Below are 12828 nucleotides of genomic sequence, written 5' to 3'. Positions count from 1 at the left end.
ACATGGCACCAAGATGTTTATAGGCTTTCTTCCAGAATAAGAACAAATGTTCTCTTCAGCAGGTTAACATTTCAAGGTGATTGGTGATGAGTTTCACGTCACATTTTGCTTTCTAGAATTTTCTTTGTGTAATATCATGCCTTTTCTCTGATTGAATCTTCCCATGGCTTTCCCACTACACCTATAGCAGGGTTTCTGAATGTCAGCATTATTGACATTTTGGGCCAGATAATTTTTTGTTGTGGGGGCTGTCCTGTACATTGTAGGATGTTTAGCAGTATTTCTGGTCTCTATCTACTAGACGCCAGGGGCACCAACCCCTCCTCAACCCCATAATTGTGAGAACCAAGATTGTCTCCAGATATTGCCAAATGTCCCATGGGGACAAAATAGCCTCCTGTTGAGAACCATTGACTCAGAGGAACATCTAAACTCCTTTCCATGGCCAACAAAGCCATTAGCTTCCTCTTTGACATCTTGTCTAGCTGTCTTCTCTGGTTCATTATGTCCCCCTGTTCTTTGAGCCAAGATCATTCCCTTCTTAGGGTTTCTGCTTGAGGCAAACAGCTCAGCCTGAATGGCTCTTTGCTCGGATCTTTGCATGGCTGGCTGGCTCCTAATTATCCTTTAGGCTCAAGTCTGAGGCCTTCCCTGACTTTCTTATCTATAACCACCTACCTTACCACCCTATTCACTCTCTATTATATCCCTCTATTTTCTTCATTATACTTATCCCTACCAGAACGATCTAGTATATTCCTATGTTTTCTTGTTTATTACCTGTCTCCTAGTAGATCATAAACTTCCAAGAATAGAAGCCATGTCTATCTTGCTTATTACCATATCCTGGAGTCTAACACCTACTTGGCACTCAATAAATTTTAGTTGGATGAAATGATGAAAAAACTGTGGGCTAAAGAGGTAGACCAGATGACCGCTTCCATACCAGGTTGAGGCCTCACTTGAAGATGGTGCTGAAAGTAGGTTGAATGGGGTAGACTTGGCTGAATGATTTTCGGGAAGTGACTGTAAGTTCTACAAACCCCTAGATTCCAGCAGACCTTTTCCCTCACTCCCTGGCCATATTTCCTCAGTTCTTGTTAGCAGCTCCCTAACAGATTGTTGTCCGCCGAAGGTCAGAAGTCACCTCCAAGGCCTAACTCATAAAGTCTACTGGTGAAAGATTGGCATGGGGACAGGTTCCAGTTCCTTCGCAAGCTCCCCTCTGTCACTGGTTCTTCTCCATGGATAATTCCCTAACTGAGCTTCAAGCTTATAGTGTGAAGACCAATGAGGTCATCGTAGTCTGCTTGGAACTCTCAGCAATTCCAGCGCAGCCAGCCCTGCGGAGGCCATGCGTGGCGCAGGCTTTCCGCACCAGGCGCAGAATGCCCGTTGGTTTCAGGTCGAGGTGCAGAAGTGGGGCAGGCAGAGCGTGGCATTAATAAAAGCAGCGAAAATGAACCAGGCGGTGAAAGGGCTCGCTTTTATTTTGTTTTCACACATTAGGTTCTGCTTATAGCAGACAAGTACCAGTGGAAATGTTCTGAAAAGAGCCTTTGTGTAGGAGCTGGACGTTGCTCCATCAGAGTTGTCATTTCAGGAATGTCGCCAGATGTATTGACTTACTAGCAATTGCTTTGGTGCCATCTGGCCTCGCGGAGGCTGTGCTCAGGATGGAAAAAGCTGAACAGAAGAAATGAAATTTGTTCATCATGCCATTACCCTTGCTGCTTATTTAAAGAAGGGGAAAAAATGTAACTTCTTGGCAGGGGGGGGTGCCATTTGAAAATAAAATATAAGATTTTTAGGAGTAAGAGTTCCAGAACTCCAAAGTCAGCCGTGATGTTTACACAGAGACTTGAAAGCTGGCCCCCCTTGCTGTCATATTGTATATATATGTTTTGTTCAATGTAAAACTTCTTTGTGACCCTACTGTTCTGTAGGTAAAAAAGTTAACCCCTTGGATCCCGTGCATTTGAGTGAGCTTCCTTTTAATACTGCTTGGAATGTCACCAATAAACTAACCTTGTGGCTTTTATCCCATGACAGGGATTTCTGCTTTATCCCTGGCTTATAGTAAACAGCTTAGTTGTCACCTGGTATAAACTGTTTTCCTGCATAAAGGGGGCTCTCCAGGCAAATCAGATTCAAATTGCTTTTTCTCCGCTTGTCCATGATCCTTCTCCCCTTCATAGTTGAAGGTCTCATTTCTGGGCATTCCTTCAATCAATTACTCAAGCTGGGGCTGACTAGGCTGATTAACATCTCAGACATTTGAATTAGTAGGTTTTCTGACCTACTATTAGTGGTGAAAACACTGTTGTATATTCAGAGCCATCTATGTAATCTACAGGATTCAGTGTAAAAGGATGATGTGGGACCCATTACTCAAAAGGTATTAAGAATTGCAAGATGGCGACCGCGAAGTGTTACACCAAGCATGGTGCCCTTCTGACCACAAGGTCCGTTATGAATGCGTGGACTACACATTCATGAAGGCTGTATATATTTTCATTACCCACCCTTACCCTTGTATGCAGAAGTTTCTAGGACTCATCCCTGCGACTCTCCCTGCTTCCTCATTCTGTCCCAAACATCCTACTGGAGTTGGCTCACTTACCCTTAAAAATTCAGCTCAATTGCCTCATCTTCTCCTTGTCTGCCTACCTCCTCCCCATCCCTGTATTCCCCTTTGGCATTATACATTTAATTTTTAGTTTTCATTCAGTGACTGTAAGAAACATTTATTAAGTGCCTACTATGTGGTAAGCATTGGGGATATAGAGTTGAACTTTTTTTATTCAGTTTTTTCCCTCATTCAATTTTTTTTTTCCCATTCCCTTCTGCCTACCCTTATCCTTACCATGGTGACTCAGATGGTACCATCTCTTCAAGGGGGAGACAGTCTGAAGGCAGGGACTGAACCAAAATTACAAATACACATCTGAGAAAATAGACAGCTATCCCCACGCTGGTGTGATTTGTGTATGGGCTGCTAACTAAGTAGGAATGTAATCCACTGAAGGGAGTCACAATATAAACTCAATGAATTTTGTATTTGCTAGTTTAATTCTTAAAAGCAATAGTTACCATCTCCATTTTGTAGATGAGAAAGCCAAGTATCAGGGAATGTGTGCTAGGTCATATAACTACTAAAAAGCAGAACTAAGATTTGAATCCAGGTCGCATTGACTCCAAAACTGCTCTGGCATTTGATCTAAATCCTACAGTCTGAATATGTGAAAATGGATGGACAGGAGGAGACTGTTCTGGGTGCAAGGACTGAGTGAGAAGAGCAGCTGAGCAGTCAGGTACGGGAAATGTTTCTTGCTTCGAGTTTTATCTCCCGTTTTCTTATATGTGTCCTCTCCTTACTCCTTATACCAATCCTTTGAGGTATGTTGGGAAGGTATAGTTTTTTCTCTTATTCCTACAGCATGAGTACATATCCTAGTTTGGGGGGGGAGGAATTCCAGTGTCAAATATTCTGCATGGCCTCCCCAAGCTCACTCATATTTGTCAATGTGCCCCTGCTTTTGGTTCAGGAAATATGGTCATCATAGGTACAGAGGAAAATTCTATACCCGATGCCATATACAATTCTGAACCCATGCCATCTTTATTGATGAGAAGGCAATAGGAGGTATAGTAAAAAGCCTGGGTCTGGGAGCTGAGGGCCTGGATTCTGTTTCCAGCTTTGCTGACTCCTGAAGGTGTGACTTTGGACGAGATATTTTGTGTATGTGCCTCAGTGTCCCTTCCCTGTAAAACGGGCTCTATGATCTCTCCTCGCTCTGACGTTCCAGCCTTCTAAGGAATCCACTGATGGGCTAAAGAAGAATTTAAACAGAAACACAAGAAGATAAGACACTGGCAAGCCTTGGTATTCTGGATTCTATAGGAGAATAGGGTGAGTGATTTGTGGTAGATACATGAGTGCTTTTCCTTCTTCAATAGTTTATTTAGGAAGCTGTCCCTCTGATTTGAAGTACAGATGTCTTCTGAAGCCAGCTGGGCTGGCTTCATCAGGGAAAACAGGGACCAAGAGCCATCATCTTGACAGAAGGACCAAACTTCTTTATTTACTATGGTGTCAAAGGATAAAACCAAGATAAATGGGCAGAAGCTATAGGGAGGCCAATTCCAACTCCATAAAAGATGAGATCCGCCCCCGCGCCCCAGATACCAGCCTCTGGTAGTGGAAGTCACCTGATGTATGCGAGCAGAAGCAGGCCAATTATGGTGGCCTGTGGATGTGTGTATGTACTTTAAACATCAGATAAGGAGCTATTTTTAAGGGTTTGAGGAGCTTTGGGATTTTTTTTTTTTTTTTTTAAAGAGCTTCAAGAAATCCCTAGGGCCAAGAACATACCCCCTTCAGCCCTGCTAGGAGCTCTAACAATCTCCACATGAATAAAGGCTCCCAATATTACAAACTTCCATAAGCAAAGAGCCCTCAATAAGCGCTCCACGACATAAACACCAATGATAAAGACAAATGTGGCAAAAGGTGCCCGAAGATTCCAGATAGACTACAAACCCCATTCCATCCCATTGTTCCAGATTCATGATCCTTTCACCTGCAACAAGCTGTAGCCATCTTGTGCTATCCGAGCCATGGTGGGGAGTTTGGGAAGGGACGACAGAGGTGTTACCTTCAACTCTTTCCCTGCCTGCAGTCCTATCAGCTATGTGGGTTTTTTGATCCCGGGGCCCTGTACCTGTTCGGGGTATGTCCTGAGGCTGGGAAGCGATCCATGCTCCTGGCCAGGATGCGGGGCCAGATTTCCCGGGATCTCAGGCACAGTTCCTCAAAATGACACTAGGCCACTGCACGCTGGATCATGCAAGAAAATGTGGTGGCCGAGAAAAACTGGACCTTACGTTTCAGGTCAAATAAAATGGACAATCCTCTTCATGTGTTTATACTCTGGGTAATCCCATTTCAGGTGCTGCTGCTGGAATGCTAATGGCTAGGAAAAAAGTCCTCCTTCGGTGCCTCAGTCAGATGACTCTTGTTGGCTGGGGGGCGGGTGAAGTTCACTCGCATGGAAATGCCCCACGTGATGGGGCACGGTCACCGTGAGGGTCTGTGATAGAAGCGAATCCCCGCGAATGATAGGGCTTGGGATGTGGGGGCCATCTGTAATCTCGCCTGCTAACCAGGAAGGCTTCCAAACTTTCTCTTGTGGGAGAGTTGTTTTATGATTGTTGAATCTTTCCTGATGGCACAGCGTAATGAGCATGATGAAATAAAACAAAAACAAAAACTGTGGCTCATCTTTGGCCTCAGGGAATGGACTGCAGGCCCCGTCATGGCTGTATCAGTGGGGACAGCGTAGGACACAGACTGGATGCACCTGCAACATGCCTTCTGAGTATGAGCTTACTATGTCTCTACTGTGGGGCTAAGTGGGCAGTCACCAGATAATGGGCTTTGAAGCCTGGCCTCTCCACGGACTATGCATCTTTAGCCAGTTATTTGTAACCTCTTTATTCTTCAGTTTCCTTGTTTGCAAAGTGGCAGTAATTATCGTAGCGGCCTCAGAGGGTGATGTGAGCATTGAATCTATGTGTGGCCTTGTCTGGGCCATGTCCAAGGTTGCATGTGGGGTAAGAGCTCAAAAACGTTCATGATTTTATTCACTTTTTATTTTTTTAAAGATTTATTTATTCATTTGAGAGAGGAGGGGGGCGGGGAAGGGGCAGAGGGAGAGGGAAAGAGAGACTCTCCAGCAGACTGCCTGCTGAGTGCAGAGCCTGGACGTGGGCCCAAGTCAAGAGTCAGAGGCTTAACTGACTGAGCCACCCATGTGTCCCAACATTCATGTTTTTATTATCCGTGTGATGCTGTTTGTCACACTCAACCGCCCCCCCCCCTTTTTTTTAAAGATTTCATTTATTTATTTGAGACAGAGAATGAGAGACAGAGAGCATGAGAGGGAGGAGGGTCAGAGGGAGAAGCAGACTCCCTGCTGAGCAGGGAGCCCGATGTGGGACTCGATCCTGGGACTCCAGGATCATGACCTGAGCCGAAGGCAGTCGCTTAACCAACTGAGCCACCCCAGGCGCCTCATCAACCCCCCTTTTAAAATGAAAGCGGTATGTGGGCAGGAAATCTTGTAAGTTGAGGATTTGTTAGTTGGGTTCTAGGGAGTCCAATTGTGGATCACTTCAGGACCATAGTAACACCTTGCTGATGCTGCCGGAGGGGGTGGGTAGGGAGGAGGGAATCCAGGGCTATGCCCAGAGGAGGCCTCTGGGGATGGCCCTCACTTCAATGTTTAGTGTGTAAAACTGAGCTTCCGTGAAGCACCTAACACAGGACATCACATGACCTTTATCTAAATCTCTTGGGTTTGCAAATGGAGCTTTGATTTCATAAGAAGGCTTTCTGGAACTTCCTGCTCTTGGTCAGCAGCACCGTGAGAACAGGCTTCCCTGTGTATTTTGGCAGGAGTTGGCCGGAACAGGGAAACAAAGTGATGTGCAGAACTCAAGAATAATATAAAATGAGTGAAGTGATACTTTCTGAATCTTGAAATTTTTTGTTTGGGTTCATTTCAAATTTTGGGCAAAGAATCATGGGGCTGGTTCCCCTGTATGTAGGGAGGGCTCTGTTGCTTATGTCTGAGGAGTTATGCCACCCTTTCCTTCATGTGTTAAGCCTACTCGTCTACACAATGGTTATTGAAACATTCTCATTTTCTCTCTCGCTCATTTTTTTCAAGTAAAATCCTTGTGTTTCCCAGTTTTCTTTGGACATCCAATGGGAGTTTTCAAGGAGACCTATGTAGAGCGTAGTTACAATGTTGGTCTTCCGGAGTAGCTGACTCCATGTTTTATTCTTTCTCTTCACAGAGCACGTAGTGAGCTACCATATTGAATCATGTGGGCCTTGTCTAAGTTTGGCTGATAGAACAGTTATGAAATGTTTTCTGGGGTCTGCTTTCACGGACATATATTCAGGTCAAATCTATAATGAAACCGTAATGAAGTGGAATCTACATTAGGTTTTTACTCCTGGTGTATAGCACTTTAGAAAGCTTTTCTGAGAAAGTTTAAATGAGTCATATTCTTTCAGGTATTGATTTATCATTTTCAATGAACATTTGCAGTTTATTAAGCATTAGACACTGGGTACTTCCCTTGGTGATAAGAGAAGAATGTGCCCTTCAATATTTATTTAACACAGATGTCTTGAGTACCTACCATGTGCTACGAGGAGTATACTCTGTTTCTTCTATGTAGAATGTTCTCCCTTAACTACCTGGAAGTCTTCAATTCTAAGTGAATTTTTCCTGTCCCTTAAGGCCCAGTTTTTAAACCTCACTTTTTTCTGAGAAGGTCTCACACATTAGTTTCCTGCTTGGGTGTTCCTTTGAGACTGTTCTTACCTCAGGTTCTAGCACATACAGTCGTCTTAGTTTGGTGTTCCCTAGAAATGGGGACTTTTCTTCTTTTTGTCTTCACTTTGGACTTCTTAGGTGCTCAGAATATATTTATTGAATACATGTTGAATGATCTTCCAAACAGGAGTGGAATAAATGGATTGTCACCTCCTAAAAGGTTGGGTCGTCTTAGACTGGGAAGATAAAGACTCACACTTGGACCAGGTGCTTTGGCTGCCTCTGTGGAGTGGCCTTTGTCCACAGACTTTGTGGGTCTGGCGAGGCAGCAAGTCAACCACTGTGGAATTCAACATACACATTGCCACAATCTGTAAGCCCCACCAGTGAAATCAATGAAAGCCCCAGCAGTGACATGAAGTATGGACCCAGAAGCAATTCCTGCATTTGGTTAGCATAGTCTCTTTTCAGGGAGCGATGCATAAGTGAATTCCAATCACATTTCTTTCTGAATTACCCTGGATTCACAGTAAGTCAGATTCAAAGTAATGACCTTTTACCACAACAAACAAACAAAACCAATAGTCAGGGGGCTAGGGAGAGAAATTATGCTCTTAAAAAGAAAAAAAAAAATTCCTAGATTTTTTTTCATTTTTTAACTTAAAATTTTAATTTTTTTTTTTCTGTTTATATTACATTCAAGAAAGAATGAGAAAGAAGGAATGTATGGCTTCCTCAAGGTGCTGTGTTGACCACCCCTGAGATCAAAGCCCTTTCTACCCCAACCCCCACCCGGAGCTATTTTTCTAAGCCTGCCAGGAAATTCCTCAGACACCCTACATGACAACTGCCTGACCTCAAGAGTGTCTTCACTGGGGGTGACAGGCTGATTCAAGCCTGACCCAGATACTTCTGTGGTCAGTTGTGACCTTGACGGTGGTTTTTAGAAATGAGGTAAAGCATCCTTTCAGTTTGTCCACTATGTTGGCTCATAGGCTCCAGGACAGAAGCCACCTCCTTCACTGGCGTCCATGAGAGCTCCAGAGAGGACAGAAGGCATCGGGCAAAGTGGGCACTCCTTCAGAACTTTCCTGGGCTGGCCAAATCCGGGCCCATGTGGCACCACTCAGGTCAGCCCTGCATGCTCAGCACTTTCAGACTTGGCAGATAGTGGTCCAGGGTTTCTGTGGACAGACCTCAGCCTGAAGATTGCCCAGAGCCAGTGCCATAACTGGGGGGGCTTTGCCTTCATCTGGCAAAGCAGAGTGAAATCTGATAGTACCATACAAGCATATACAGTATATCTGCTTTTTAATAATTGTAAAGATCTTTCTTAGATATATGTATGCATATAACATGTATAAAGTATGTGTATATGGCTTCGGTGTAAGAGTTTATTTAAAGAAATCATTCTTTGCCTGTAGAGAAAAAATTAAAATCACTGTTATAGTTAAAAGAGCCTTTTCTTTATCCACTCATCCAACCCTGTAGCACTTCCAAGGCGCTGGGCTCTTCTAAGGGTATCAGAAATGTCAGCTGATTTCATCTTCCCGACCACCCTCAGTGGTAGGTACTACTGTTCTCTCCCTTTTGCCGATGAGGACCCAGAGGTTCAGAGTAGTTAGGGTGTTCCAGCCCAGGCTGCCTGGCTGAGTCTGCCCTCCCAGCCCCAGACTTCGTAGCTCTCTCCCAGGACAGACCCTCCTGGCCACTCACCCTCCACGTGCCTGGAGCCCGGGGACAAATGGCTTCATCTCTCCTGTCCGTGACCCCGGGCAGCTCCGCCCTGTGAGCTCTGGGGTTTCCTTCAGCCTTGCCGCCTGAGACTCTAGGGTCCTGGTGTGCCGGGGACACTGCGGCAGCCAGCAAGGAGGACTCCAGGGCAGGGGTTCGGAGGCCCGAAGCAGATGTGGATGTCGGGCCTCAAGCTGGACTCCCGGCAGCCCTGACAAAGGCCAAGCGGCCAGTAGATGGTAATGGCCATGGGCCACTGGGGTCCATTAGCAACCAGAACCAGAGGTGGCGCAGCGCTCCGAAACCGAGGGTCTGCGATCGATCGCCCATCAGCTGGGACGGGGGAGACAACAGCAGTGGTGATTTTATCTTAACTGCAACTTCAAACAGTCGTGTTTCCACTGCATTTACACTTACGTTGAACACCGCTTAGAGATAAATGATTGAGTAACTGCTTAGTCAGGTGTGCTCATCAGCTGCCTGAGATTTTATTAAAAATTATAGCAGCTTTTATGAACATAATGAAAAAGAGCATAAGTAGAGAATCAGTAAGCGTCTCACCCATTTTCCTATATAAAGGATCACTTATATGGTTGCAGTCAGCTGTCTTACGGGGGCAAAAAGATTATCCTTTTAGGAGAGAAAAAGCTTTTAAGGGACTATAATTTCTAAAGGCTCTGGTGATCAGGAATGTCTTAGGATGACTTCTGTGAATGAATCCAACTTTTGTGATGTTGCCGCAGTACAGAGCGATCCAGAGCATGGCCTTTACCGTAGGCCAGCACAGCGCCACTTTCTGCGTGACTCCCGAGCGGTGGAAGTGGTGCTGCAGTGTGATTTAAGGGGGACGGCTGTGGGGCTCCATAGAAGGGAAAAGAGAAACTTGAGGTTTGCTCTTTAGGTGAACCTCTCCTTCCAGGCACTGTGTGGGGCTGGGCTTGCCCCCACAGGAATCCTTCCCGTGGCTTTGGAGATCTTAAGTAGCCCTGACCTGGCTCAGAGCCGGGCTCAGGGAGGGAGCAGATGGGGGGTAGGGGGGAGGAGTCCTTACAGGGCTGGCCTGGAGAGCTTGTGGATGGGGAGGGCGTGGATAGAGGTCTGCATGTGGAGAAGGCTTCACAGTATTTGATACCACATTCCTGTTCATCTGGAAAGTGCCCCATTGCCACTCAAGAGCTGAGCCTTGGAGCTGGATACTTAATAAGGGGGCAACCCCCCCAAACGCCAATTACTGCCGGACATAAAAAGTGCCACAGAGGGGTATGGTGATGGGGAGGGCAGAGACCAATTGGGATTTGGTAAGCCAGGAAATTGTTCACAGACGGGGTATGGGACATTTGAGCTGGACCTGAGGGGTGAGCAGGGTTTGAAGGACACGGGTAGTTAGGAAAAGGCATTCCATCTCCGGTCTAAGCACTGAAGATATATTTCTTGCAGAGCAGGGGGAAAGGGCCATTTGATCCCTCAGGCAACTCTTAGGTGTGGGAAATGGAGTCAGATTAAGGGAACTCCATGATTCCCCTGTTACCCTCCTTCCTCTCTTCCAAAATAATTTATTGAGTGGCTTCTCTGGACCAACGCTGGCAGCCCAGATCCTCATTTGATGGGAGTGGGAGCAGCTAGCTTGCCTTGGTCTGCCTCCTGGTCTGCCTGTCTGCGGATAGTCCCTTCCCACACTGTGCCATGGTTGGTCTGTGTGACCTGCAGCCTTTGGCAGAAGTAATCGCATGTCACTTCTGAGATTAGATTATAAGAAAGACCAAAGTTCTGCCTTGGCTGTGTTCTCATGCTCCTGGGTAATGTGCTCTGGGGAACCCCCTGCTATGTCATGAGAATACTCATGCAATCTGCGAAGAGATCCATGTGGTAAGGAATAGAAGTTTCTAGATGAACGTTTATGAGAGACTGAGGCCTGCTAACAATACATGTGAGTCTGGAGGCAGAGTTCACACCCTCCTTCGAGCCTTCTGATGAAATTGCAGCCTGACCGAAGCCTCATGAGAGTCCTTGACCCAAACTACCGGGGCTTAGCTGCTCCTGTTTCCTGACCCAGAGAAATCTGCTTTAATAAATGTTTTTTTTTTTTTTTTAAGATTTTATTTATTTATTTAACAGAGAGAGAGAGAGAAAGACAGGGAAAGAGAACACAAGCAGGGGAAGTATGGGAGAAGCAGGCTTCCTGTGAAGCAGGGAGCCCAATGCGGGGCTCGATCCCAGGACCCTGGGAGCATGACCTGAGCCGAAGGCAGATGCTTAATGGACCGAGCCACCCAGGCACCCCAAATGTTTGTTGTTTTAATCTGCTAAATATTGGACTAATTAGTTATATAGCAATAGAGAACTAATATTAAGACTGTCTTCTTACATCACCATTCACTTTCCTGTTCCTACTTTTTAACGTCTACACTAGCTAGTCAGGAATATGGCTGCTTGGAGTATTGGTCTTAGATTTGGGCGAGAGATGCTTTGTACCAGGCCCCGTGTGTTAATGGGTCATGCTCTGGCCACCTTCCAGTCCTACCTCTTTCCTTGGGCTAAGAATTTACAGGGCTGAGAGGACTGCAGCCTGCATTAGCTGATTCCCCTCACATGGCAACTATATGGATACCTGGGATTCTCTGCCCAAAGGTACCTAAATCTGGCCTCATCCCTCTGTGGACCACTTGAGGGTGAATGGTACTGCTAGAAATAAACCCAAGTCTATGGGTTGCAAAGGGACGACTGTTCTTGAGGAGGTGGGTAGATCTTGGATGTGTGGGCTACAATGTCTGTATGTTTGCTCATGGCGACCCCCATGGCTCTTTTTCAACATTCGGGCAAGAAACTCAGAATTTTAAATTTGAACCTGGCCTTGTAAGTCACTATGAGGATCTATTTGTCAGGTTAGGAGGACAGAATGGGTTTTATTCAACAGTTTGTGACTGTGATTTATCACTTAAATATTTAGAAATAGGTAGATGGGTCACCATTTTATTCTTGTTCTGGGCCCTATAAGTGTTAAAGTCAGTCAAGACCATTTGATTTCAAAAGGGATTTGTGGAAAATAGTTCTGTGCAACCAGAGCTGGTCAAGCAGCAGGTAAGAAAACTTTTCTACCTCTTAGAATCTGAGATAAAATGAAAACAAATCAAGCTTACATTTTTATCCTCAGCTCTGCTTATCTAAATAGGTAGTTAGGTTGCCTATCTACTATCCATCCACCAGCCATCCACTTGCCTACCTACCTACGTATCTAAGAATACCTTTCTTAGCTTTGTGCAGTGGTAGTATCGTAGCCAATGAGGTTTATCCGAGGCGCGATTATTGCTAATTAAAAATACCTTTCTTTTTTAGGGCATTTTTTCCCTCTCAAAGTTTTTTCTGCTCTATACAATCTTTTTTATTTCCCATGTGGCCATCTCTTCTATTTCCTTTGGGACATTCTTCTTAGGGATTGCTTTTTACCATTGGGCTTGTTGGCCAAAGCTGGTAGACACACTGGTGAATTTGTGGGATTATTGGATTTCTGAACTCAGTATCTCTGCCATTCCCAATCAGAAGAAAACTTTTGACTTTTCTACCATTTCTCATGCTGGAAAAATGCTTCCTTCTTGACTTGCTCTTTCCTTGTACTCTCTCTCTACTAGTTCAGGAGCTGACCCATTTTGGTGGCAGAAGAAAGTGATGGGATCTACATATCTGTTTATATTTTGTTGACTCGTGAAGCTCTTTGTCTAAATTATTTGTGTGTGGGAATTCTAGC

At 45.2% G+C, this 12828-nt stretch overlaps 1 non-coding gene across 1 annotated transcript; it reads left to right on the top strand.

Annotated features, from left to right (window-relative positions):
• Positions 1-12335: 12335 nt before the first annotated feature.
• Positions 12336-12480, top strand: LOC117998826. Its single transcript, XR_004676093.1, has one exon. It is a non-coding gene; the product is annotated as a U4 spliceosomal RNA (small nuclear RNA).
• Positions 12481-12828: the final 348 nt, after the last annotated feature.

This window comes from Mirounga leonina, unplaced genomic scaffold (assembly GCF_011800145.1).
Source record: "Mirounga leonina isolate KUSES-001 unplaced genomic scaffold, KU_Mleo_1.0 Mir_114, whole genome shotgun sequence".
NCBI classification, from domain to species: domain Eukaryota; kingdom Metazoa; phylum Chordata; class Mammalia; order Carnivora; family Phocidae; genus Mirounga; species Mirounga leonina.
The sequence above is the reverse complement of the archived record's forward strand: the minus strand, read 5'-3'. Positions and strand labels throughout refer to the sequence as shown.